Below are 27246 nucleotides of genomic sequence, written 5' to 3'. Positions count from 1 at the left end.
AATGTTCCAATAGTATTTGTAGACTATGCGAGATCAGGATACAGATATTACATATTTCTGTGTGCATTATATGTATGCTAAGAAAAATATGTCTGCTTTAAAAAAGGACGAGAAGCAATCTATTCTACTATACATATTACATATGGAATATCCACAGCAGCTGTAGTCCTGCACTTGCCCCTGCGATATATCACTTATAAATTACAGATTGTTTGTATTCATCAAACTGCTTCCCATCTCCTATACTGTAAATAGTAAAATGTTATGGAATTTTTTGAAATAGAATTCACATGAATCCAAAACGTTATTGATATTCAAATCCAGAAATTGTCAGTGTTCTAGGACTATTTTTGAAACTAACACATTTTTCATATTGCTTTTGGGCAAAATTTAGAAGAGAAGGATTATGCAGATAGTGCATTCATGCTTACAGATGAAGTAGAGATTGTTCCACAAAGATACTTAGGGCCTCATTTAGTGCTATAAACAAATACAACTAAAAAGGTATAAACTTGTATTTGGGCACACCATAAAATGCAAGTAGTACAAATGCTATTTTAGATTTACATGCATGGAAAAATCTTGCTTTTGCATGTAGCAACAAATATTGGATTTTTAGGATGCTCTCCAATCTCAACTCTACATCTGGCATTTTATATTTGCTCCCCTGCAGTGCAGCATGGGTGTGCCAAAGTGCAAAGTTGCTCCCTCTATCTGGATTTACTCCTAACCCTAAATAAGGCACAAAATGTTTCTAGCTCAACTATCCCAAACTACTCACAGATATGTAACAAGATAGCAGATTCTCCACTTGATCCTTAGGCATGGGGCAGCATTCGCTGGAATTCTCGGTTTCCTCTGTATCTTTGAAAAAACAGACATTTTGTTGCCACTAACACTAGAAAATTTTACATTTGTGGTTATTCAGTCACTGGCAAGAAAGTTTGAGCAAATAAAAATAGTATATGGCAGTTCGAGGGCACAACTTTGATGATATACCTAATTTTCGTGTAATTTAACAAAACAAAATGTACAGGTGTTTCTGAAATGTTTTCATTGATAATGTTATAACTATGGATGCTCACACTTCCACATATTGTAAAAGCAGGCATTCTTCACTATAGCAAATCTCCTCCTACATATAAGGGCATTTGTCAAATGCTGGCTATTAGGGAAGATATAAAATGTTGCTGATTGTAATGGGAAGATATGGGGATTGAGATATTTAAATAGCATTTAATGGTTGGAGAATATGCCATTTGGAGGGGGTGTTCCTAGTTTAGCAGATAACTGAAAAGCCCTTTCCCCCCTCTTAAAAATAAATTATTTGTCACCCTCATTAGAGGTGGTGGAGATCAGGCTAGGCATACACAGAAGAATAATATTTCTTTTATAATAATAGTGTGTTCCAGTGACCACCATACCACAGTGGGTGTGCTGTACCATGGTGCATGTTCCTGACATTGCACCATGGTCAGGACTATATGCTGTACGGTGGACACTTGATCGTGTTATTTGTCCATAAGAAAGGTTCTCCATCTGTAGTGTCATTGGGATGCCGCTTACACCAAGCATCAGCACTTCATGCAGGAAACCACATTTATAGGTGCAATTCTATCAATGATATTTTAATGAAATAATATAAAAATGTAACATATGATATGAAGACCAATATCTTCCATGACTTAAAAATATTTCAATGTGTAGTATTTTAGGGGAAAAAGGAAAAGTTGTTATTAGTTAAGGGCTGGTCCGAAAGAAATAGTACAAAGGACTTTGAAGTGATCTTTTAACTTTTGCTGGCATGTGCATTTACATCTGGGCAGCAATCCTATAAATATTAGAGCAAAGGATCTATGCAGAAACACTTTCCTAAAGCACAAAGTGGATGTTAATCTATGTATGAACATGCTGGACAAACATGAAGATGTGTGTAACAATGTGCGCTGTCAGATCTCCATTTTTTAAACTTCATAAATTATATTTTGTATTCCTACTGTACTCCTTAAATAATGCTGTATAGACAGGGCCGTCTTTCTCATTGGACACGATGGGCAGGTGCCCGGGGGCCCAGGGGGAAAGGGGGCCCTGGCAGGTCTGCTGTAAAAAAAAATCCTGTAAAAAAAAAAAAAAGAAACTTACCTTTTGCGGTCACCTGACCGTACAGGTCAGGTGACGATCCGGCTCACTCCATGGTCCTCTCTTCCGTGATGCGCTCGCAGTGAATGTCGGGCATGATGACGTCATCACACCCGACATTCACTGCGAGCACAGCATGGAGGAGCACAGCGCCGAAGTACAGAAGAGGATTCAACGCATCGCGATTGAAAGGTAAGTTAAGATATATATATATATAATCCTTTTTTTTTTACATATATATTTATATATAGGCGCCCCGGTGCACTGCTGTGCCCCGGGGGCCCATACTGTTGTTAAGGTGGCCCTGTGTATAGAACATGCCTTGCTATAATAACTGTACATGGAAGCTACCTCTTTAAAAGAGTAGGGATGCCTGAGTGACCCAACATGTGTTCTGTTATTTGGAAAGAGAGTATAAAATAAAAATATTTAAAAATAAATAAATAAATGTTCCATTCAGAGTTACATTGGATTTAGCGCTTGGCACAGTTTATATTTAATATTTAAATCTCATTTTAGAGAGACCTACTCGGTAAAGGTGGTACACCGGTCGTAGAAGATGTGGAAATATTAATAGGATACATTTTGGTAAGTTATGTTTACTATTTTGTTTATATTTTTTAAATATTTTATGTTACACAAAATAAGTTAGAAATAAATAGTGCATACTGTACATTGAAATTATTGCTGGGAAACTTTCACAGTGATGTTGAAGTTATAAGACCTGTAGCATTTAAATCATTATATCATTGTGACACATTTTAAATAAATCAGCCAATTAAGGTTATTACACAGCATGTTTTAAAACAACACTTATTAGATGTGATAGACAAAACCTTTAATTTGTCCATGCAGTCAAAGTGGGTACACGTCACATTTGAGGAACATTAACAATGCACTAAAGGACACATCTCAAAGCTTCCAGCATCATTTATCGTGACCATACACACATTACACGGACACTGACAAATGTTTGCTAAGAGCTTAGCAAGTGCTGAAGGAGCATTTCCATAGAACTCCATTGTATTTTTAAAGCATTATTAATGGTTAGAAATGGAGCAGCCCATATCAAAATTGACACAAAGTGAATGCTTGTCAGAGAGTATGATGAGTACAGATAATTTGACTTGCATATTATGATTTTCATCCTAGCACTTTTCATATGTATTGAGAATGTGTTTTAAAATAAAGCCCTTGTGTATGAAGCCTAAGGTTGCTTTTCCTTTCTTGATATGATACTGTAAGCTCTTTAGCCAAGCTCTGGTGGGAAAAAGTACATTGGTTACGCATACCAGCAATTCATACTCTATAGAAGATACAAATAAAAACTGTTTCATCATGAAGCAGCTGTACTTCCAGCTCCAACCTGTAGTTCTTAGTCATTATAGCTATTATCCTATTGATTTGTCAATAAATGCATTTTATTAACATGATCTACCTTGAGGATGATACATGTTATCACATAATTGTACTTGATTATTACCCTTGGATACCTGTCTGCAGGAGTATACTGCTGACTGAAAAGCTCCATACAATGGGGTAATCTGGATTTTCTAGCCTGCTCCCAATCTCATATTACATGTCCAAAAACCAGTTGGATAAATCCTAAATGGTCCAGCAGATGGAACCCTGAATTCGGTTTTCTTTATATCACACAATTGTTGTCATTTTGCTACAAAGACTTCACTGCTTTTCACATTGAGATCTAATTTTCCCAGATGTAGCCATGTTTGAAAGAAAGAATATGTTGAGCACCACTAAATATTAAGGGCAACAAAAGCGGTGCAATTGTTATATATAACATTTTAACTCTAAAATATAAAAAAAAAACAATGTTTTATTTTTTATAAAATAATGCTCAAATTATAGTCCCATGCACAAATGAAAAGTAAAACACAAAAACTGCAACAACAACAACAACAATTAAACACTTGCATTAAAACTAAAATGACAAATGATTCCCATAAGCTGGAGCCACCAACAATGGCTATATCACTATATCATTTTCAGATACATAGTAGTATGAAAATGTAATAAACAATACAGTTCAAAGTTATGTAGCAATTACAGCTCTCTGCTATAACTGTGTATCTTATGGTAGGTAGTTCCTGAATTACACCTGCGGTATACAGAAATATGTTTGTGTGTACAGAAAAGTAATGATAGCAATGACAATAGAAAAAAAAAGTCAAAACCTATAAACATAACATAACACCAAAACTATGTGTCCACAGATATTAATGAATATGAGTAACCCACAGGAAATCAGTATGACGTGATAATAAAATGATAAAATGGTCATAAAAGTAAAATGTTATCTATCAATAGAAAAAATAGCAAAACTGCAATATAAATAAGCAGGTTAATATTAATGTATCAAAGAACAAATAAAATGCAGTTGTATCAAGGAATGTGCAAAACGTTGCTAGATGTTTATGTAGAGGCTGCTGAACGGATAAATGCTAAAGTATTTAGCTCACTTGGCAGACAGTTGTAAAGTATATGTTTCTCACATGATTTCCAGTTGCCTTACAGTTTATATATTGTTTCACTATATAAACTGCTGAACATGCTGGCACTTGAAATATTAAACATTTGTGCACTTTCCATCATACATGCTGTATACACAGGCAGATTTGGTCACTCTGTGAGTGTCCGGATCAGTGTCAATATATTAAAATATGACTGTTTGGCTCTCGGGCCAAATAACTTAATCTATGGGGTAAAAAATACATTGTCATTGTTTCAGCCCTATCAAATTTTCTGCTGTTGCTGACATGTGATCACATGTTGAGTGATGTTATGTGCAGGGCCGGATTTACCGCTAGGCAACCTAGGCACCTGCCTAGGTCCTAGCGGTTCTCAGGGGGCTCAGATTGGGGGCACCCGATCCCTCCCCCCCCCCACGCGCGACTCGTGCAGGGGGGTCGGGTTCCGCGAGTCGCAGGAGGGGCTGGTGTTATGGTAGCAGTTTCATGTGACCGCAGCGGTCACATGGTACACAGTGTTAGGTGGGCTGCTGGAACTCTGGTAGTCAGTGTGCAAGAGCTGCAGCATTTCTGTCTGTTCCTGGAGTCACAAGAGGTAGAAAAATTAAGAGGAAGGGGTAATGTGACGGATAGCTAGTGTGTGTGAGATTGCAGCTGCAGTGTAAGAGGGGGCAGGTGTGAAGGTGCTGGGCAGAGATGGGGCATGAGTGAAGGTGCTGGGCAGAGAGGGGGCATGTGTGAAGGTGCTGGGCAGAGAAGGGGGAATGTGTGATGGTGCTGAGCAGAGAGGGGGCATGTGTGAAGGTGCTGGCCAGAGAGGGGGCATGTGTGATGGTGCTGGCCAGAGAGGGGGCATGTGTGATGGTGCTGAGCAGAGAGGGGGCATGTGTGAAGGTGCTGGCCAGAGAGGGGGCAAAGGTGCTGGGCAGAGAGGGGCCATGTGTGAAGGTGCTGGGCAGAGAAGGGGGAATGTGTGATGGTGCTGGGCAGAGAGGGGCCATGTGTGAAGGTGCTGGCCAGAGAGGGGGCATGTGTGATGGTGCTGAGCAGAGAGGGGGCATGTGTGAAGGTGCTGATCAGAAAAGGGGGCATGTGTGAAGGTGCTGGCCAGAGAGGGGGCAAAGGTGCTGGGCAGAGAGGGGCCATGTGTGAAGGTGCTGGGCAGAGAAGGGGGAATGTGTGATGGTGCTGAGCAGAGAGGGGGCATGTGTGAAGTTGCTGAGCAGAGAGGGGGCAAAGGTGCTGGGCAGAGAGGGGCCATGTGTGAAGGTGCTGGGCAGAGAAGGGGGAATGTGTGATGGTGCTGAGCAGAGAGGGGGCATGTGTGAAGTTGCTGAGCAGAGAGGGGGCATGTGTGAAGGTGCTGATCAGAAAAAAGGGCATGTGTGAAGGTGCTGGGCAGAAAAGGAGGCATGTGTGAAGGGGCTGGGCAGAAAAGGGGGCATGTGTGAAGGTGCTGGCCAGAGAGGGGGCAAAGGTGCTGGGCAGAGAGGTAACAGTGTGATGAGAGGGACAATAATGAGGGGCCGCATGGTGATGCAGGAGGAGCAGTGTGATGTGCGGCGGCACATAGCTTAGCCTTCTACTTAACTATAGGAGTATATGCTATGCTAAAAAAATATAGTGCTATGGATTGTTTGAGGGGGGGCCCAAACCAATATCTTGCCTATGGCCCCCATGAGGTCTAAATCCGGCTCTGGATTTGTGCATCGAAAATATACAGCGATTACAGTTGAGCAATTTATTTTTCACTGCAAGGGGTGCAAATACAAACATATTTTGCTGGTAGGGCGCATACTGCACTTCCATGCTGCACACTCACATTACCCAACTTTTATTTTACATTGTATTTTAGAGTTGGACTAGACTGCACCCCCCTTCAGCACAAAATGGTTTTTCCAGGTGCACCCATTATCTGGAGTTTCTCCTAATTCATAGAAGGCGCATAATATCCAGTTTTATTCTCCAAAATAGTCTGTCAATTAAACTGCATGTTTCCAGTGATAACTTGTACCATTTTACAATATGAACAATAGATTCAGTAATTTAGCACTGAGCTTACAAATTCCCATCTAAGAATATTAGATATATTATTACTAAACATTCCCCAGGTAACAGTGAGTGTGCTCATACCATCTAAAAGCTGTTTGTACAGTAAATGCTAACATGTAGGAACAACAGAAAATGTATCTAGTCACTTTGGTCAGAAGTATCTTTAATTCTTAATGAGGTTTAAATAAAAACACAATTTTGCAGAAACATTTTCATGCATATTATATTTTGCAGAAGCTTCTTAGTATAGACATCAGAGGAATCTGTAATTTAAGCAGTTATGTCTCAAATGTGATATAAGTAACATATATGTCAAAAAGTATATCTTTATAGGAGTGTATTGGATGATGAATATAATCTAAATATTCAGGGTATTACCCACTTAATTGATATATGCATATATTTAAATATTGATGATTTCCTAAATAAGGAAATGGTGTTTACATTCTGATGATTGATATGAAAATTCTCTTAAAGAGACAGCAATACACTGATTTGCGTTATGAGGACATATTATGCGAATACATTAATACGATGATAATGTATCCAAAATAGGTGCTTTTACCAGTTGTACTTGAATTAAAATATTATAATGATATCAGAAATTTTAAATAAATATGTAGCAAGCAGATATATAAATGCAATAATTATAAACAATAAAAGAGTAAGCTGACAGCTCATATTTTAGTCTTATTTATTTTAACACAATTTTCACTTACACAATCACAAATCACTTGTTGTTTTAAACATGTTGCCTTATATACAAAGAGGATGGTCTGATTTTAAAGCATATCAATAAAATGAAGGTTTTATCTATTGTAGCCGAAGTGTGTCCCCTACATAAATAATACACAGTGATATAAAACAGAAATGTCCTGGAGCTTTTCAGTTACGTTTTCTATTTTTATAAATCTTTAGATTTTAGGAATTTTCTTTATTCTGAATATTTTGTCTTTGCATATTTTCAAGGAATCACTAGGTATTTCTAAAGAAACTGGGGATTTTGTTTGCAAAGCGGTAAGGTCATATTTTTAAACAATATTTATTCCATTTTGAAAATAATGTTATAGCTCTTATTGACTTATATCTCTTTTTTATTTTAAGAATTAATCCATGTGGCACAAATTTGGGTTTTCCATGTCTTCAATAATCCACCCCAGCTGGTGCAAATACCACTTCAATATCCAGGGCTCAACACTCTCAATGAATACAGCATTTAGTGCAGTGTTCTGATAATGCTGATTGGACATCTGCAGTGGCTCAACACAGCCATCCAACCAATGTTATGAAATGCTGCACTATAAGGTGTATTCAGTAAAACTTCTCCAGTATATTTTGCACTTGAGAGGGGCTCATTACCAGTGCTATTACAGCTGATCAGTGCAGGAAATATTGGGGTCTGCATTATACAGCTTTTATTTTGAATACTCCCATTCATAAAACCACTAAATGGAAAATAAAGAAATGCACTAGTAATGCAATAGTGCAAAGGACCTAACAGGTAAGATAAATGGTATTTGTTCAGTTTGCCATGCATCTAGTATAAAAGGAAACTTGGATTTACTTTCAGAAGAACATGAGTGGAACTCAACAGTAGTCCATACGTACAGGTTTTAGTTTGACTGCTCTCATTTAATAAAAAAGCAGAAAATGAACATACAGGACCTCATGTAGAGTTGGACACAAGTCCAAATCATAAGCGCAAAGAGCACTCTTGGCTACTACGCATGTCAGACTGAGACGGATCTCCCTCTAGTACCTCTCTATGCTTAGAGAGGAGGAATAGGGAAGAAAGTGGGCGGGCCTAGCAATGTAAAGGTGTGCTTACACTCTTTACATGCTGCTTCGCAGAGTTGGAGGCAGCCGCAGGTAGGTCTCTAGGAGACATATCTGCTGCGGGAACTTTCTCCTGGTGCATGTTCCGTGCTAATGATGATGACCATCAGCACCGGCCTTGCTGTTTTAAAAAAATATAAGAAAACAAAAAAGTGTAATTTTTTTTTAAAAAAACTGTGTGCAACCCCCCCCCCCCCCCCCCCACTCCCCAATCAGCCAAACTAACCCTATTAATGCTTGGGGGGGAGTAGCAGAGCGGTTTTTTTTGTTTTTTTTAACACTAATTTATTTATTCATTTCTCTTCCTTACAGGGTCGCTGTGACTGACACACTTAAGTGTATCATGCACACTGGCCCATAAAGCAGATAAAGAGATGTGTCTGTGCAATATGCATAGTATTACCATTTACAAATTAAGGGTCAATAGCATCCAACTCTGGCCACAGTGTGAAATGTATAAAGGACAATAGATGTAGTTACTTGGAATATTTCCAGCATGTGGAAGATCAGTGGAACTGTGTAATTGTCAACACAAGTAGACTAGGATTTATGGTAAGACCACATAGGACTGGGATAGGGAGTGAAGATTATAGGGGCATTTTATACATGTTTTGTTGTTTATGAATTGTTAATGTCCTACTGGTGCTTTATACTTCAATGTTTTTTATTTTTTTCTTATTTTATATAATATCTTCTGCTTGCAGAAGGGCAGCAAGTGCAAAATTCATTTTAGTTTCTTGTAGAATACATTTCATTACTTTTTACAGCTGGGATGTGATGTCAGCTGATGTCCTTGTAATGGGATGTAGGGAGGGTAGCATGGTGGTGTGGTGGGGTTGGAGGAAAAAAATATGCTAATGTAATATAAAACTTTTGATATGTCCTCTCCTAGCCGTCTTCTCATGTTGGTGTACTCCTGGATGTAGTGGTTTCTCTGCCTGTTTTCTCTTTTTCTGCTGCTTTGCATTTCTCCACTAGGTTTACTCTTGTTCTTTCTGTGGTCTTTTCTATGATTCTTGTATCATCTGCTGTCAACACACTCATCTTCTGCTGCAGCATTTTAAAGATGTGATTGGCTCATTAGCTTCTTTCATCTTCACCCACTTTAAAACTGAGGACATCCTGGACAGGCAGGAGGTGGAGACAGTGGCTGTAATATAAATATTTAAATATGTCAATCGATATTTTTTACAGTTGAAGCCCGCAGTAACATCAGAGTGTTTGAAAAAGCTATTACAGGTATGAATATTGTGCTGTCTGTACAATAATATTCTGTCTTTACTAAGGTGAATACATTACTATGGTAAATACATTGAAATTACATTATAGGAGTTCACTGAGGTAAACACTACACAGCACAGGACATCTATATGCACCCTGGGATACTACAGTCATGGGCAAAAGTTTTGAGAATGACACAAATATTATTTTTCACAAAGTCTGCTGCCTTAGTTTTTAAGATGGCAATTTGCATATACTCCAGAATGTCAAGAGTGATCAGATAAATTGCAATTAAGTCCCTCTTTGTCATGACAATGAACTTTATCCCAAAAACAACATTTTCACTGCATTTCGGCCCTGCCACAAAAGGACCAGCTGACATCAGGTCAGTGACTCTCTTGTGAACACAGGTGAGAGTGTTGATGAGGACAAGGCTGGAGATCACTCTGTCATGCTGATTGAGTTAGAATAACTGACCGGAAGCTTTAAAAGGAGGGTGGTGCTTTAAATCATTGTTCTTCCTCTGTTAACCACGGTTATCTGCAAGGAAACACGTCATTGGCAAAGACTTTTGGAGTATGGCCTGGTGTGAAGAAGGCCAGAAAAGAAGCCACTTCTCTCCTGGGAAAACACGAGGGACAGACTGATATTCTGCAAAAGGTACAGGGATTGGACTGCTGAGGAATGGGGTAAAGTCATTTTCTCTGATGAATCCCCTTTCAGATTGTTTGGGACATCTGTAAAAACGCTTGTCCAGAGAAGGAAAGGTAAACGCTACCATCAGTCCTGTGTCACGCCAACAGTAAAGCATACTGAGACCATTCATGTGTGGGGTTGCTTCTCAGCCAAGGGAGTGGCCTCAGTCACAATTTTGTCTAAGAACACAGTCATTAATAATAAATGATACCAAAACATCCTCCAAGAACAACTTCTCCCAACCATCCAAGAACAGTTTGGTGATGAACAATGCATTTTCCAGCATGATGGAGCACCTTGCCATAAGGCAAAAGTGATAACTGAGTGGCTTGGGGATCAAAACATTGAAATTTTGGGTCCATGGCCTGGAAACTCACCAGACCTTAATCCCATTGAGAACTTGTGGTTAATCCTCAAGAGGCGGATGGACAAACAAAAACCCACAAATTCTGACAAACTCCAAGTATTGATGAGGTATGAATGGGCGGCCATCAGTCAGTATATGGCCCATAAGTTGATTGACAGCATGCCAGGCCGAATTGCAGAGATCTTCAAAAAGAAGGGTCAACACTGCAAATATTGACTCTTTACATGAAGTTAATGTAATTGTCAATATAAGCTTTTGACACTTATGAAATGCTTCTAATTTTACTTTAGTATATCATAACAACATCTGACAAAAAGGTCTAAAAACACTGAAGCAGCAAACTTTGTGAAAAACAATACTTGTGTCATGCTCAAATCTTTTGGCCATGACTGTAGTTCTCTTGGTTTAGTCTCTTTGTAACAATCTGCTGTGTAAATGGACAATGTGGATAATACTTTCTATGTCAGACACAATTGCTGAATTGGTTTTATTATGTCTTTCTTTACATAAAGTTGAAGCTGGGGAGGGAGTAAGGGATGAAAACTCTTTTATAGTGGGGCAAGGATCTGATGGATTACTTCTCCTAGATCCAGGCTACACTAGATCTAATAGGTTTGTGTCAGGAGAGATCCAATCCAGACCTTCTCTAAAGGATTTCCCCACATCTGATTGGATCACTATGACATCACATGGATTTCTAGCATCCACCGAGTACCTAAAGCAGAAGGGACCTGGAAGGCAGAAACTGAATTGCTTGTCTCCTGGTTATTCCCTGGACCCTTGGGAAGTCTCAGAACAACAAGTGGAGAGGGGTGATATACAAAGATCACAGTACTGAAAGACAGAAAATATACAAGCTAATCTGTTTGTTGCGTACACATACATTGGCAATGTGATAAGAATCTTAATTATATACTGTATATGGCAGAAATATGTCAATATCAATATATTGGTATATGCTCTATATCCCCCTTGAAATCAGACAGAACTGTATGATCTGGGAATTTATTTCAGGGTGAGTTGCTGGGACTTCAGGAGCACAATTTAGTTCATATTTTGTATATAGCTCTTGGAATCATTGTTTTTTTTCTATACTGCATAACGTCAGATGTTTTTGCAGAATTTAGGTCTTCTTTTATTTTAAAGCCACATAAGTGTAATAGCAGCAAGCAGTCAACCAATAACAGACATTTACTGCTTATTGTTTCATCCTCCCTGGAATCCTGGCACACAGTAGATATTTGGGTTACTTGGCGTATAATTATAGGATGTCTTTTTGAGTTACATAATCAGCACTTGGTAACCAAAGGCCTCACTTCTTTTACACTAATTGAAATTGTTTATTTGTTATCTTTTAGGGGGACCTTAAACAGCTGGTTAAGGACTTGCAAGCTTTAGCATGTGAGGTAAGGAAGAATATAAATTTCAGCTTTACCTTCCTGTGCCATTGAAATGATTTGGGTGAGAAGTATTCCAATACAATGGATTTAAATTGAACAAAGCCCTTTCCTGAATGGGGAATGTTTAACTACTCCAAATATATTGAGCCCCCCGTGCAGACTTCTTACCTTTGGTAGTGATAATGCCGACTGCTGCTTCTCCATGTCTGTTATAGGCTGAGTTTGTGATGTCATAGTGTAGTGCACCAGTCACAGCACAGTGACACTCTCTCAGCCTATCACTGACACAGAGGCCTTGTGCTAATGCCACCCCTTCCACTAACATGCTTCATTATAACTAAAGCACATTTTAGAAAATATTTTAAATATATTAAAATTGTGGGGAGTAAGGAAATGTAAAGTTTCACGCAACAATAAGGTAATGTATGACACAAGTCTTGTATCTAGGTGTATTCACGGATATTTGGTTTCATACTTACATTTTAGAAAACAGGCATATATTAGTTATAAGATAATAGTTTTATGACATAGAGTTCACCTGTTACTACGTGTGCTCTTGGAGAAACATCCCACTCTCCTGTGTGCCCCTATAATAAACTTTGCCAAAACATAGATTGATAGTCCATTTTAACAACAGAAATATATGTACAGTATAACAGGAAAAACAATAAAATGAAAAAAACATTTCACCAAATATAATTGTAAACCATAGTCCAATAAGTGCATCCAACACCAGAAATAATAGGTTATTTTGTATATGACATGGGACCAAGGAGCACCAGTAATACCTGGTCAACTGAAAGGGGAAGTTGTAGTGGAGCATTTCTGTGTTAGACTCATGTATTTCTTTATAAATAGGACATAGCAAAAGCATGAATAATGCCAAAACCTTAATTTACTTCACAGAATTTTAATAGTGATTTTACATATTAAATCTAATGTAGGACGTATATTACTAGACATGTTTATAATGTATACTAGTTGATACTAAACAATGAATCACTACACACAATTTACACCACAGTTACGAGTTCTGTGACTTGTATAAAGACACTTGGCTATGACAATGTATGTTATATGGTCACGGAACTTCTCAGGTACTTCTAATATTCTTATCATGTATCAGTATACATTTTCCTCCATATTATTAACACAGATTATTTTGATTTTCATTGCATCAATAAATATAACGCAAATTTTAAGATCCTACATACATTCTATGATTTCTATGCAATATTATATTTTTGTTGAACTAGGCTAAAAAACCAGACCTGAACTATGATCGCATTGCGGAACTTGTGGTAAGATTTTTTATTAACTTTCTAAGTCAAAGTTTAATATTTCTTTAACAGTTTAGTGGGTTTTTAATGTATAATTTATTTTTGTGATCATCAGTTACATTTATAATATTTCTATAAACAAGTTTATTTTGCTTTATTACATCGTAAAATTGATTAACTGTTTCTACTATATATTCAGCAGATGAATTTCCTCTATGATAAGCTAAACTCTCTCTAGACACAGATATACTTATTGGTTAATGTTTTTACTTAATAGCTATCACAAGACTTGATGCTTTCCTCCATGATGCAGGGAGAATGAAATATTGTGGGGAGGAAATAAAGCCTAAAATCTCTGTAAATAGGGTTTGGAATTCTCCATGTATTATTACTACGGTAAAATGCACATTATTATAATTAGGACGGTAATTTTTCACCGCTAATTTTTGCTCGCAGGTCTGGGAGCCGCGAGCAGAAATCCGAACTAAAATGACCGTATTAACGGTAATAGAGAGCAGGCCACGTTACTTTCGGCAGTAACACGGCCAACTGAATGTGCCCCTAAGAGTGCTTGCCTTCTGTACAGTTGTGAAATATTTACAGATATTATATACATGCATAATCCAAAGAAGGGTTGAGGTTAAACCTGTTCTTGAGAGCTTGCAATCTAAAGGGAGAGAAGAAATAGACAGATTTGTGGCTGTACAATGTGCAGACTGTTTGAAAGTGTTTTGGGTAAGAAAGGCATTGGTGATGGAGGGCATAACTTTAACAAGAGGTATGATAAGCCTTTAAGCATTGTTAGCTTTCAGTCACTGCTTATATTTTGAGAGACTGGGAAAAGACTGATATTACAGGGTAGAGCATTCAGAAGAAGAGTGACGGCTCTAGTAGAGTCCATCAGACATTTATGAAATAACAAAGTAAGGCTGCAGGTTGAAGATAGTTTTTTAGTTATTGAAGGCACAAGTGAAAGGGTTGGTGGAGCTGTACAGCATACACAGGGCTGCCAAGAGAAATTTGCAACTTTCTGCCCCCCCTCTCCACACAGAGTGGGAGAAGGCAGTGGCGCACACAGGGGGGTTTCTGAGCCTCCAGAAACCCCCCCCCCTGCGCTAACTAAGTGGCCGCTATAGCTGCACTGTCCTATACAGCAGCCGCGGCGCTGTCAAAAAAGCATCCACAGCGGTGCTGTAGTGTATACAGCACAGCCACGGACGCTTCTTAGACAGCGCCGCGGCTGCTGTATAGGACAGCGCTGAAGAAACGGAGCTGCTCTCGCGCGGGGGGGGGGGGGGGGGGGGGCAATCCTCCGTTCGCCCCTGGAAGGGATGTGCTCCTAAGAGGGCATGATCACATAGTGATGGGGGCGTGGCTACGCCTCTTTAGACATGACATATTGTGTATTAAAATGGTGTTGCTCTCATCTACCTGTTATTGCAGCTTTCAAAACCTGGGACTGCTGCAGTCACATGACGTGGTGATGTCACAGTGACTTTGAAGGTACCAGAGCTGAGTGGGATCTAGCCACTACAGAAATGTAGTACAAGCTATAATACAATATTCTATGAATGGATGACGCCAGTAACTTGTGATGCGGCCACCTATGCACAGACTGCAAAGGCTGACTATACCCCATTACTACTGGACCATAAATGGAGGCATATGCCTCCCTGCCCTTTAACACCCCCTCCCCTTCGCTGGCAAGAAAAAAGTAATAAAAAAAAAAATGTAATTTGAAAAAAGAAAAAATTACCTGGCTATGGGGTAATTTGTGCCTGCCCGATCCCCCCCCCCCCCTCTCGGCACCCCTGAGCACAGGGGCAATATAGGGTTTTCATGATTATATTCCAGTCATGGGCATATATACCAGGGACAGCAGGTGAAGCAGCTGTTAATGATCCTGGCTGTTAAGTGGGTCTATCAGGATCTCTCAGTTACCAGGCCCCTGGTATCTGTCACCCATGTAACTCTGGACCCTGCTCCCCTCTGATGGTCAGCAGAGAGCTTAATGTGCCAAAACCACATGGTATTTGAAGCTCCAGAATGCCGGCATTTTGGGTCTCCAAAAATTATGCCCATTGCTATTGTTTCTATTTTATCAATCCAAAAGGTCATATAGTCTGGCAAGTTAGATGAGCGGAGAGAAAGAGACAGAAGGGGTGATTGTCCCACCTTAGATATGTGTGGGCCCCTTCAAAGTTTTGCTATGAGGCCCAGATATTTCTAGCTTCCTCCCTGTCCTTTTACATGATTCATTCAAGCGTTGCTTACATATAACACAAAAATATATGAATAGCAATGACATAGAATATACATTTACAGTCTATATTCATTTTAACCCAAAATAGTTTACTAAATTACTTCAAGCGGTTGCTAGTAAATGGTTAGATAATTGCCTCAAATGGTACTGCATCCACTTTGCACTGTTTTACTGATTTTCAAACTCCAACTTCCATAACAATATTTCTTAGTGAAAAGTCCTCTGTAACCCCCCTAAAGTTGTGTATGCCGCAGAGTATTTTCTGATGAAAATAATTTATGCCCATTGCTATTTTTCCCATCCCCTCATCCAATAGGACAGACAGTCCAGCAAGGTAGGTGAGTAGAGAGAAAGGGACAGGAGGGGTGAGTGTCCCTTCAAAATTTTGCTATGAGGCCCAGTTATATCTAGCTTTCTCCCTGTCCCTTTACATGATTCATTTAAGCATTGCTTACATATAACACAAAAATATATGAATAGCAATAACGTAGAGTATACATTTGCAGCCTATATCCATTTTAACCCAAAATAGTTTACAAATTACTTCAAGCGGCTGCTAGTAAATGATTAGATAATTGCATCAAATGGTACTGCATCCACTTTGCACTGTTTTTTCGATTTTCAAACTCCAACTTCCATAGCAATATTTCTTAGTGGAAAGCAGAGGGTGCCCTACTGGTCCTCTGCAACCCTCCTAAAGTTGTGTTTGTAGCAGAGTATTTTCTGGTAATCAGCTTAATAAGTCTAGCAAAATGAATGCAAGTCTATGAAGTGTTTGCCTGCACTTGAATTCTGAGTGAAGAGTGCAATATAGTTGAGAAATATTTTGTTAACTTTTAACCTACGATTTCATATTATTTTCATCTTCTATTTTTATCCTTTGTTTATTATTTATGTATTGTTGGTTGTAAAATTATAATATAAAAATAATTTTTCTAATGGTTTGAAGTTATAAACACTATGGGCCTGATTCATTAAGAAAAGTAAGGCAAAAAAAATAGTAAGTTATCTCCTGGACAAACCATGTTGCAATGTATGGGGTGCAAATCAGTTTTTTATTTTGCACACAAGTTAAATACTGGCTGTTTTTTCATATAGCATAGAAATACTTGATCGCCTTATGTTTGCACTGAAATTTAAAGTTGATCTAGTACATACCCTACCCCAACTATACATCTGTCATCATATTTTTTATTTACCGCCCCCCTCCAAAGCAACATGGTTTTGCCAAGGTTGAAACTGACTAATTTTTCTGCTTAACTTTCCTTAATGAATCAGGCCCTCTATGCTTATATTAATTATATTATTTTATGTATAGTGATGGTGATTTTTTTAGTGTGCTATGAGCTGTCCACAGATATTTGATAATGTACATACACAGTTAGAGTGATACATTTTAATTTAAGTGTTTGATTTTTAATTTAACATTCCCAATGAGATTATTTACAGGTGTGTTTTAAAAAAAACTGTTATATAATTGGATATCCGCTATTTAAATATTGAGAGTTCCATTGGATCCAATTATAAACCATCAAAGGAAATGAATCAGGTGAAGGATCTTGGTGCACAATTTGCCTAAAGGGAATACCGGGATTACTTCTAGATCAAACTGAGCTAAAGAAGCGCTGACATAGTGATCAGTGCAGGAGACATCCGATTATAGGACTGTGCAACTACATCTGCCATTCTGAAATATGGGTGGTTGCAGGACCCTGCAAGTATTTATCTTTATATCTACGATTGCCTTTTTTATCATGGGATTTGAACACTAGTCTCACAACATCTTTCACTGTGGATTCTATCTGCCGCTCTGGAACACGGGTTGTAAGCAGTGTATTATAAGGATTTCTTTATTTACCAAGTACTGATCTTCTCTCCCCTTATGGAATTTATATGCTAGTCTCCATATTTTTCCACTCAACTCAGGTGGATATATCAGCTTATAAAGCCATTTTGAAATACACAAATCCTCTTATGAAGCCGTTTTTATACTCCTTCATTTGTTGAACTATTTATGAAAGGATCTCTTAATAATCCTCCTAATCAATATTGGAAACAACTAAATTACTGTTTAATTAATGGTGATATATTTCTATGAAGTGCAGCTCATAATTGTGGATATTACATGGAACCCTTTTGTGCCTAATGGTTTACTAATACCATTTTTTTCTTTTGGGCAATTGTATGCTACAGATGCTGCTGTTTTTTAATGTTTACACTTTGTTACAAGGTGATTATATACATACATTTAATAAGTTGTTTTTTTAATAAGTAATCTTTTTGGAAATGATAGTTTTTTTCCATATAATAATATACATATGATTTTTTTTTTTAATTGTTTATATAGAAATTTAGATATATTATGTTATTTTGTGCTTTCACTATTTCTTAGTTTTGTTTGCCTGTAGGACTGTTGTTACAGATAAAGCATCATATGATAAGAAACTCTTTTGGTTCCCTCTCCCTCATTGCTTTCCTCTATTTTCTAATTTTATTTTTTCAAATAGTGATCTTAGGTAATAATTTCCCTAATCAACCTAGGAGCCCATTAGGATAAAAGAAGATAAATGTAGCTCAGTGGCCATAGGTTAGACAGACATGATCTTCTTTGTGGAAAGAACAAATACTTTACTGATGTATGATTAAGGAGATATTCAAAGCATGAACTTGAGCAATGGGATTGATAAACCCTGAACTAAAGTACTATTATCTTCATGCAGGACAATCCAGGTGTGCTACTATTTTATAATGTTCAGTGTGAACATACAGTATGCAATAATGCTACAATTTCCACAGGGTATTTTTGCAAGAATTTTTTTTTGCCCAATTCATACCTGATATTCTGGAAACTGATAGTCCAATGGTATAATAAAGCCCAAAGGCTTCCTTCCTGCAGGAGGACACCAGTGATGGTGAACTACTAATATAGCCCATTTCTCTTAACTAAATAGTGCAATCCAGTAATCCCCCCCAGAAGATAGTGGGGGATAGTTTGAGGCAAACAACATGCGATTGCACCTTTTACCAATAAGAAATGCACTACATCGCTATGGTAAGCTTGGTTGTGGGGCTGGGCGTGAGGTCTCTGGTGAGCCTATCGTACAAATGCCCCTGCACTGGGCCATCCACACATGGTGCAAGAACAGTGTTAGAACTTTGTAGTCTTCAGCTTAACAGATACATGTAAGTAAAAGTGTTAAATGTTGCCATTAATTCTGTCTTCTATTTTTAAGAAACGTGTTCTCTGTATTGCCGGAGATCTTCTGAAAGCTTTAAACATATTGGTAAGATATTTTCTATATCTTAGTTCAAATACTAGTTCTAGCACATCATTTAATCTTATATAACATTTCTTTGTAGTACGAAAATTCTAAAATTTAAAATAGCTATTCCCCTAGACCAGGCCATCACCCTCTGTGATTGCCATACCTTGTTCTTACCTATTTATACATGTTCGGACCCAATGAGGCCATGCTCCATTATTGTAAGTAAGGTCCACACGTAAGGTATATTGGTAATGAGCCCAGTACAAAGGGACAAATCCCCCCAAAATGGGAATGTCTCTCCAACTCCATGAATGTTGAAGGTAGTCACAGGCATGTTAGTAAATTCAAAAAAGCACATAAAAAAATGGTAAGACCAGTGGTTGCAGTGGGGATGTATACGGTGCTCTGCTATATCACCTTATTTAGTTTCTAATTTGCAATATTTAGTGCTGCAGAATGAAGAGAATAGAAACATTTTGACATCTATGTAATAAATCACCTGTCTAAGAGTCTGTGCATAAGGACTATAAAATCACAATGATCATATGTTGCTACATTTGGCCAACAAACCTTATTTAATATTTGACAATCATTCCAGGCTACAGGTTTATTTCTCCTCTTTAGTCCAGTGTAGATCCAGTTCTTTCTGATGTTTAGACATAGTGTTAAGCAGGTTGTAATGAGCCTCTAGCACTAATCCCCCATGAGTAGGGTAATACCCCAGTGGTTATTCTGCCTTATGCAACCACCCTTTATTTGGCATTAAACCAGGACAATGTGTGGTCACAAAAAAAGTGAAAATTCAGAGACAAAATACTCACAGACGGGATTGTTAATGGATCCATAATGTGGCACAGAAATGAAATAGATGGTCAAATTCCCATTAAGAGTTAAGGCAAATGAAGATGATGATAATGATGAATCAGTATTTTTGTAGCTCTAATAGAAATCAGAATAAACAGTAATAACGTACTTTGTTTCGTGCAGTGGATACAGGAAAGAGACTTTGGGGGTTAAGTTATGTTCAGATTAAGTTTAAGAATTGGTTTAGTTTAATAAACAAGACAAATCTGTTGATGTAGTAATAATAAAGTAATTTAGGAGTAGATGTTGAATGACTAGGAAATAACTTTGGTATCTGATTTGTGGGGACATGTTATAGTAGCTATGATGGTCACATGACAGATTTGCTTAGTCAAAATACTTTTTTGAAAGGAATGTATATTTATATTGCACTCTGGTGAATATGAATGTCCAAATGTAACCTTCAGTCTACAACAGGAGCAGGCACATTATGGTACATGATGATAAACAAATAGAACCTTTTATACTTCTAAAGTTAATAAGTAACAGATATAATACAACATTCATACATTACACATATTTAGCAAGAAAAGTGTAAGGAAAATGTATGATAATATACATTTCTCAGTCTATGTGAAAAGTTGAAACTTGCTGAGAATTCCATTTTATTAAATAGGGTAGAATATATTAGATGGGACTCATCTCCAGAAAGGATACAAGACAAAACAAGTTAATATTTGATATTCAATAATTACTAGAGAAACATAGTTGACTTAATTATAAAAAACATAGAGGCCCTTCAGGAGTAAGGATGTTACGTTTGGCAGCATGAAGGCACAGTGGTAAGCATTGCTGCCTTATAGCTCTGGAGATAATTGATTTGATTTCATCCAGGTCACTATCTGTGGAGTGAGATAGGATTTCCTCCCACAGTCTAAAAAACATACTGATAGGCTTATTGGCTTCTGACAAAATGGATCCTACTGTGTTTGTGTGGTAGAGAAGTTTAACTGCAAGTTCCCCTGGAGCAGGGACTAATGTGAATGATTAAATATTCTATGGAAAGTGCTGCATTATATGTTGACATTATAATGCTTCTTGTAGAGTCTGCTATATGATTTACTATGCTGTATAACTAAAACAATATCATGTTTCAGAAGGAAAACCCTAATATGGGTCTACTATTTGATGGAGAATTACGCGATACAATTAACAGTCTAGTGGTAAATATAAAGTACATTATATTTTGGTAATATTGCACTATAAAGTTTGAATTACAATGTATGTTGTGTAATCACATAGAGATGCATTCTGGTGTTACTGTCTTAACACATGTGTAAATCTAATTAATAGACAGGCAGTAAAATTCACAGAACTGGAGTTAGCTCAAAATCCCAAACTTTTTCGTTTAATGCTGCATTTAAAATCCATAAAAAAATGTTTAAAGAAGTTCACATTTGTGAATTTGGTTTGAAAGTATTCATTTCAAGATGCAATTTAAATACAAATTGAAGGCATTGTTGTCATTTGGCCTCTTACGTTTAGTCTTATAAATCAGTCATTGACTATTCAGTATCACAGTTACTACAAGTTACACTATCATGGGGAATTCCACATGTTAGCAATGCAGATGTTATCTCAGGATCAAACTATGTAATAAACAAAGTTAATAAAATCAACGTTCAGGTATGAAATATTTTAGGCTATGTTTTGTTGTTTGAGCCAATAGTCACCTTTATTAGGTGTTCCATTGTAATTTTTGTTATAACCAATATGCCGCATTATAAACCCAAAAACATTAAAGTTATTTCAAATCCATTTAGGAAAAAGAGCACTGCAAGTTATGATTTTATTTTGTCATAACATAGTGGAAAATTGGTAGCTCAATATTTTAAATCAATGACATTGGTAAAGTACTTTATACAGTTCAATTATTTTGCAAAGTCTATTATGCAGACTCAAATAGAGTATAATTTTATTTCAGACAACTTTGACTGCAAGTCTGCAACAGCCACTGCCTCCACTAGACCCTGCGTGTACTCTGGTAAGTGTGAAATACTAAATAATATTGTAAAATATTTGCTAGTAAATTCAAACATTAATGAGCAGCAATAAATAATCTACAGACAGAAATCTCCGACATGCGTACAAAACAAAACAACAACTTTTTTTATCTTTGCTACAACACGCTTGGCAAATCCTAATCTGCGGCTGAGCAACTACTATAGACTCAATAAGCGTCAGTGAATCATATGCAAACCTCTAATTACAAGCGGTTCACTAGTTCTGGTGTTTGTCATCATCATCTTCCACTACTTACACCTGCCCATGACATCCTCAAATAAAACTGCTTTTTCAACCGTATCTGAATCTATGTCCCAGACTGAATCCATACACAATTGTTCGAACAAGCCCTTAGTGTACATTACCTACATTAGAACACCCCTTCCCTGAGGTCTGAATCGCCCCAGTTATGTATGTTCACTTTCTGAGTATACGCCATGCAAATGTTTGCTTCACTCTGAATCAAGCCCATAATGTAAAATGTTATCTAGTGCCAACATTTACACTAACAGTACATTAACGAAAACACTATTGGTAAACAATTTATGGAACACTGCTGAACACATTTACATAAACACACACACACACACACACACACACACACACACACACTTATATCAATGCTGTCAGCCACGCATATTCCAGCACTGTCAGCAGATCCAATGCCTTCTCCTGCTGTGCTTGTTCTGCACATCTGCTCACACTGTATTCTCAGCACCAGCACATTTCATCTGTCACCAGGGAAAGAACTTTTCTTCTCAATGCTCTTGTATCCACCAAGGCCTCTGCCACCCAGTCTCCCTCCCCCAACTAAGTTTCTTTTCTTCCCTCAGTTTTCCTTGTTCTCCCCAGATGCATTGTCTCATGTGCCCTTTCCTTCATCCCTCAACTCTCTGGTCTCTCTCACCTCTGTTGTCTTCCTCCTCTTATTTCTCTCTCTTCTCCTTTTAGTCTTATTATTTCCCCCTCCCCCCAGATGATCCTCTCATTTAGACCCCAACCAATCTGCTATCTGCCTTCTCTCCTGTGCTGTCAGTGAGAAGCCTCAGGAGCAATTATAAAGAAAACAGCTTCTTTATTTACTATCCCTCTACAAAGTGACAAATGTGGCTGCACATAGTATAAATAGCAGATCTATGATGGGAAACCAATCAGGTCCAGCAGACACACACTGGCCAATAATATCTTGCAAACCTGATCTCATTGGCAGTAAAGCGTCTAAGCTTCAATGATTGGCTTCTTGTCCGATTGTGGCTCTATGATAACCTTTGGTTGCTGTTATTAATATGAATAACTGCACTTAGTCCTTGTCCCTGTGTTGGGAGGCGGGTTCTGAGCATTCTCCCCTTCTTCTTCCAAGAGTCTTGAGACTCATTGGTATTGGGGTGAATAAAGCTGTACTTACCCATATATAGTGTACAAAGTCCATCCCATTGAGTCTCCCTATTACTGCCACATACATTAGAATATAAAATAACCAGCGTAACTGCTGGTATCCTGAAAACCAACCACAGATTTAGTTGTGTTTACAAATCATACATCAATCTTATATATGAAAAATGTATTACTTCAAGTACAACTAAAATGACATTAATAATATAACAATTGTACTTTTAAACCCCACAGTGTACACTGTTATAAAAATATATAAGAGTACAGTATATGGAAACTATTTGTCCAAACATTTAGCACATAATCATGTTATGGTAACAGTGTAACAATTATGAGTATAATAGTAATGTATGATATACACACTGAAGCATAATTAGCATAAATGGTGAGTTGTGACAATATGGTTTGTCTGATATAATAGTGCTATTATAGATAGGCTGCATAGAGAGGAACTATATGCTGATGGAGAGTACAAATTACCATAAACCCATATAGGGAGATTGTATACTTATCATAACCTGTATAAATCAGGGAACTCAGAGGGGATAAATAGATTTGTGACTACCCTGTAAAGCAGTAACACCCCCTACATGTGCTATTTCCCTCTGATCAAGTTAATTTAAGCAACTTGTCCTATAACACAAGATAAGGCACTTTCCTGCAGTTAGCCAGCATACAACTAGAAACACCCTATTCCATGTCCCCCATAATAATGAGTAACATTTGTACCTCCACATTCACCCCCATCTTGCGCTGAGCCTTGTACTTAACCCATATAAAGGGGTACATTGGCTTGAGAATAATAGCACAATGTCACAAATGGCATTTATGGAGTAATGCCACCTTTTTGGCTATATAAATTACCTTTTTTTGAGGCATGACCAATCCCTTCCAGAATATGCTTAATGTTCACACTCTTTAAATACATGTTGATCTGGAATATATCATAACAGTATAAAGTGTCTCTTCCATCCTCATATATAAAGCTGGAGCTTACAATAAATCCCTGCAATAATGTGACATGATAAATCCTTATTTGCCATCAGAGAGCACTGGAGCCCTGTGATATGGGCCACACATGAATCTGATCACATGGGAATAATCTGATAGCTGCAACTTCACAGCTGACTGGTGGTGTCTATGCAAATGTTACCTACCCTTGGGCTTGGACGTTAGTATAGCCAACTACAGTCTTAGCCATACTTTCCAAATGTATATGACTTTCAGGGAGAGATCACAAACAATGTATTCCAGACTGTTATGAATGTAGGCTGTCTATTTAGCCCCATGTACTAGAATAACTGGTTATGTTACAACTTGGTTTTTTCAAGTTGCTTATAATACTATCCTATTTATTCCATGTAAGCTTGGAGGTGGAGGTGGCAGTGGCCCTGGTGGACTTGGTGGACCTTCTTTACCTGGTGTAGCTCCCGCACCTATCGGTTGAAATCTGATTTGGTAAGTGTAAAACAGATAGCAATTAAAGTAACAGGTTGCACGTATAACTTTACATATAACCATGTTGCGCTTCTGCTGGAGCACTGCAGCCCGATTTGATATCTATTTTTTGCTGCAATTTAATAACGTAGAAGCTAAGTGATTCTCTGCTGCCCCAGCGATACTGGCCCAGAGTGGTTAGGGATAACTTACATCTTCAGTTGGTCAGTGTGTGTACAGACATCACTTGGAACTGAAAGCACAGCTAAAAAAAAATTTGTTGGGAAATAGATGATTTTTTGGTAACAAAAAGGACAAAAAAAAAAATTCTAAAAAATTATACATTAAAATACTATTTATTATATTTAAATAATTACATTTTTTTTTTAATAGTTTTGCTCTGTTACCACCATTCCGATATGGTGATAACAGAACATGCATCGCAGAGTTTTAACTACTATCACAATACTTGTTATATAGGCTTTCCCATGCAAACTCATGTATATTACTACTGATAGCAATACTGTTGCTGGCAATAACACACTTTTGTATATTATGTAATGTTATAATGAGCTCAATCACTGTCTGAAATGCCCATTGTCACTGGCAATAAAAAAGTGATATAGAAAGAAAAACTTCAATGTTGCATCAAAGTGTTTCTCAGGTGTTGTCGTTTTTTTTTTTAAACTCATTTAATTTATTTTAGTAATTCTTTGAGACTGGTGAAAATATTTGCAAATACATAGATGTAATCTTATGGTGGAGAAAAGATACACCTGCACTTATAAATGTGTCACTAGTGTATGGAAGTGTTTGTGTATTCTCCAGAGCAACAGCTTCAATAAATGTCCAACAGTAACATTAGACATTGCTCCAGAATTCACAAAAACTGGCTGTGTAACTGTTGTACAAGGACACAGTCCACACAGTATAGGAAGCTGTCATGCAGCATAGAAGAGTATGAGAATACTCAGAGCACATAGAATAAACTGAAGGCATCTTACTCTCTTCTGTCTAAGGTCCCCAGAGGAAATGTAACCTAGAAGTGTGAATATCTGTTTAACTTGCGCTCTTATTTTATTATCATGCACAGCGAGCAAAACTAACATGTACTGTATAGACATTTTTTAAATTTAAGCTACTTCAATTAAAGATCTGTTTTGTTTCAACAAAGGATATAGTATGAGCTTAATTATTCATTCATTCTTGGATCAAACTGCTATATATTTATATTGTTCAATATTATTTTACAGATGCAGAGGACTCCAACCATAACACATTGACTTCCAAGGGAGAAAACTGATTCCAAATCTGTGCAAATTAATATTAATGATTGTCTGAAATTCTCATTCGCATTGGACGCTCCATGTTTTTGAGAATTGTTGATTGTTGCTTTATCTCCTGAATGATTTCTTTAATCAATAAATCTATTGCAAATAAAACGTGTATTGTAATTATTTAGTTAAAAATCCAGATGAATTAATCAGAAAATCTTATACACTTAAAAAACAAAAAAACAAATGAAAATAAGAAACTCCAAATGGTAGTAGTAGGGGAGAGCTGGCAAATTTTAGCCTGGGGGTTAAAACTCAACTCAGCAGCCTATTAGGAACATTTTAAATGGGGAAAAAAAATACTGGTGCCCTCCAGCCCAGCCTGCCCCTGGGTTGTAGTTATATGAAGGAAACAATAAACATATATGTAAATGAACAGCTGTAATACAAAGTTCTGCTACTAAACTCAACAAGACAAATTCAAAATTCACAGTGTTAAAATACAAGACATCTGTCACATACTAACTTCATTTTTACCTCTAGCCAGAAAAAAATGTAACCTATATGTACAAAGTATCTCTGAATTACATTTTTTCAACAAATGAGCAAAATATAAGATACAACTGTGATGTCTCACAAAGGTTACTGTGAGAATTCAATTACAGGCAAAGGGATTCCTCATTGACAACTAGAGCATTAATGTAACACATATGCAAACATTAAGGGGCATATTCAATTGGCCACGTTATTGTTAAAAGTAACGCGGCCTGTGCATTATTACCGTTATTACGGTAGTTCTAACGCCGGCTTTGTGCTCGCAGATCTCTGAAAGCCGGGTTAAAACTGCTGTAATAACGGTAATAGTTTTAACCCGGCGGTACTTCGGGGGGAATTGAATTTCCCCCCTAAGTCACATACATTTGTGAGCTCTAACTTAGTATTAGCAATGCAGCAGAGATACATTTTCACTTTCAACTTAACATACAAAGGGATTCCCAATATAAAACCACAGAGGTAATATGACTTAAATTTACAGTGTATTTTGAGTTGCACACATCTTGTAGCTTAAAACAAAAGCGTAAGGCTGCATTTTTGGGTGGGGTACGGAATAAAGGCTGCCATTATTCAGACAATACTTACCCTGACGCGGCGACCCTAAACGGCTACTTCACGACCTGGCTCCAGGACGACTGCCAGGGATTGCGACCAATGAAGAATCCGGCCACTCTGCATGACGTCACTGCCAACCGCGACGCTCTTCTCCTT

At 37.6% G+C, this 27246-nt stretch overlaps 1 protein-coding gene and 1 long non-coding RNA gene across 3 annotated transcripts in view; both read left to right on the top strand.

Annotated features, from left to right (window-relative positions):
• LOC142099145 (ranaspumin-like) overlaps positions 1–27246 on the top strand; it is a 151223-nt gene that overhangs the window by 6400 nt on the left and 117577 nt on the right. The window lies entirely within an intron of this gene.
• LOC142099146 (uncharacterized) lies at positions 21834–26148 on the top strand. Its single transcript, XR_012678480.1, has 2 exons — positions 21834–24727; positions 25960–26148. It is a non-coding gene; the product is annotated as an uncharacterized LOC142099146 (long non-coding RNA).

The sequence above is a fragment of the Mixophyes fleayi genome, chromosome 8, assembly GCF_038048845.1.
Source record: "Mixophyes fleayi isolate aMixFle1 chromosome 8, aMixFle1.hap1, whole genome shotgun sequence".
Lineage (NCBI taxonomy): Eukaryota > Metazoa > Chordata > Amphibia > Anura > Limnodynastidae > Mixophyes > Mixophyes fleayi.
Note: the sequence above shows the minus strand (reverse complement) of the source record. Positions and strands in the feature narration are given on the sequence as shown.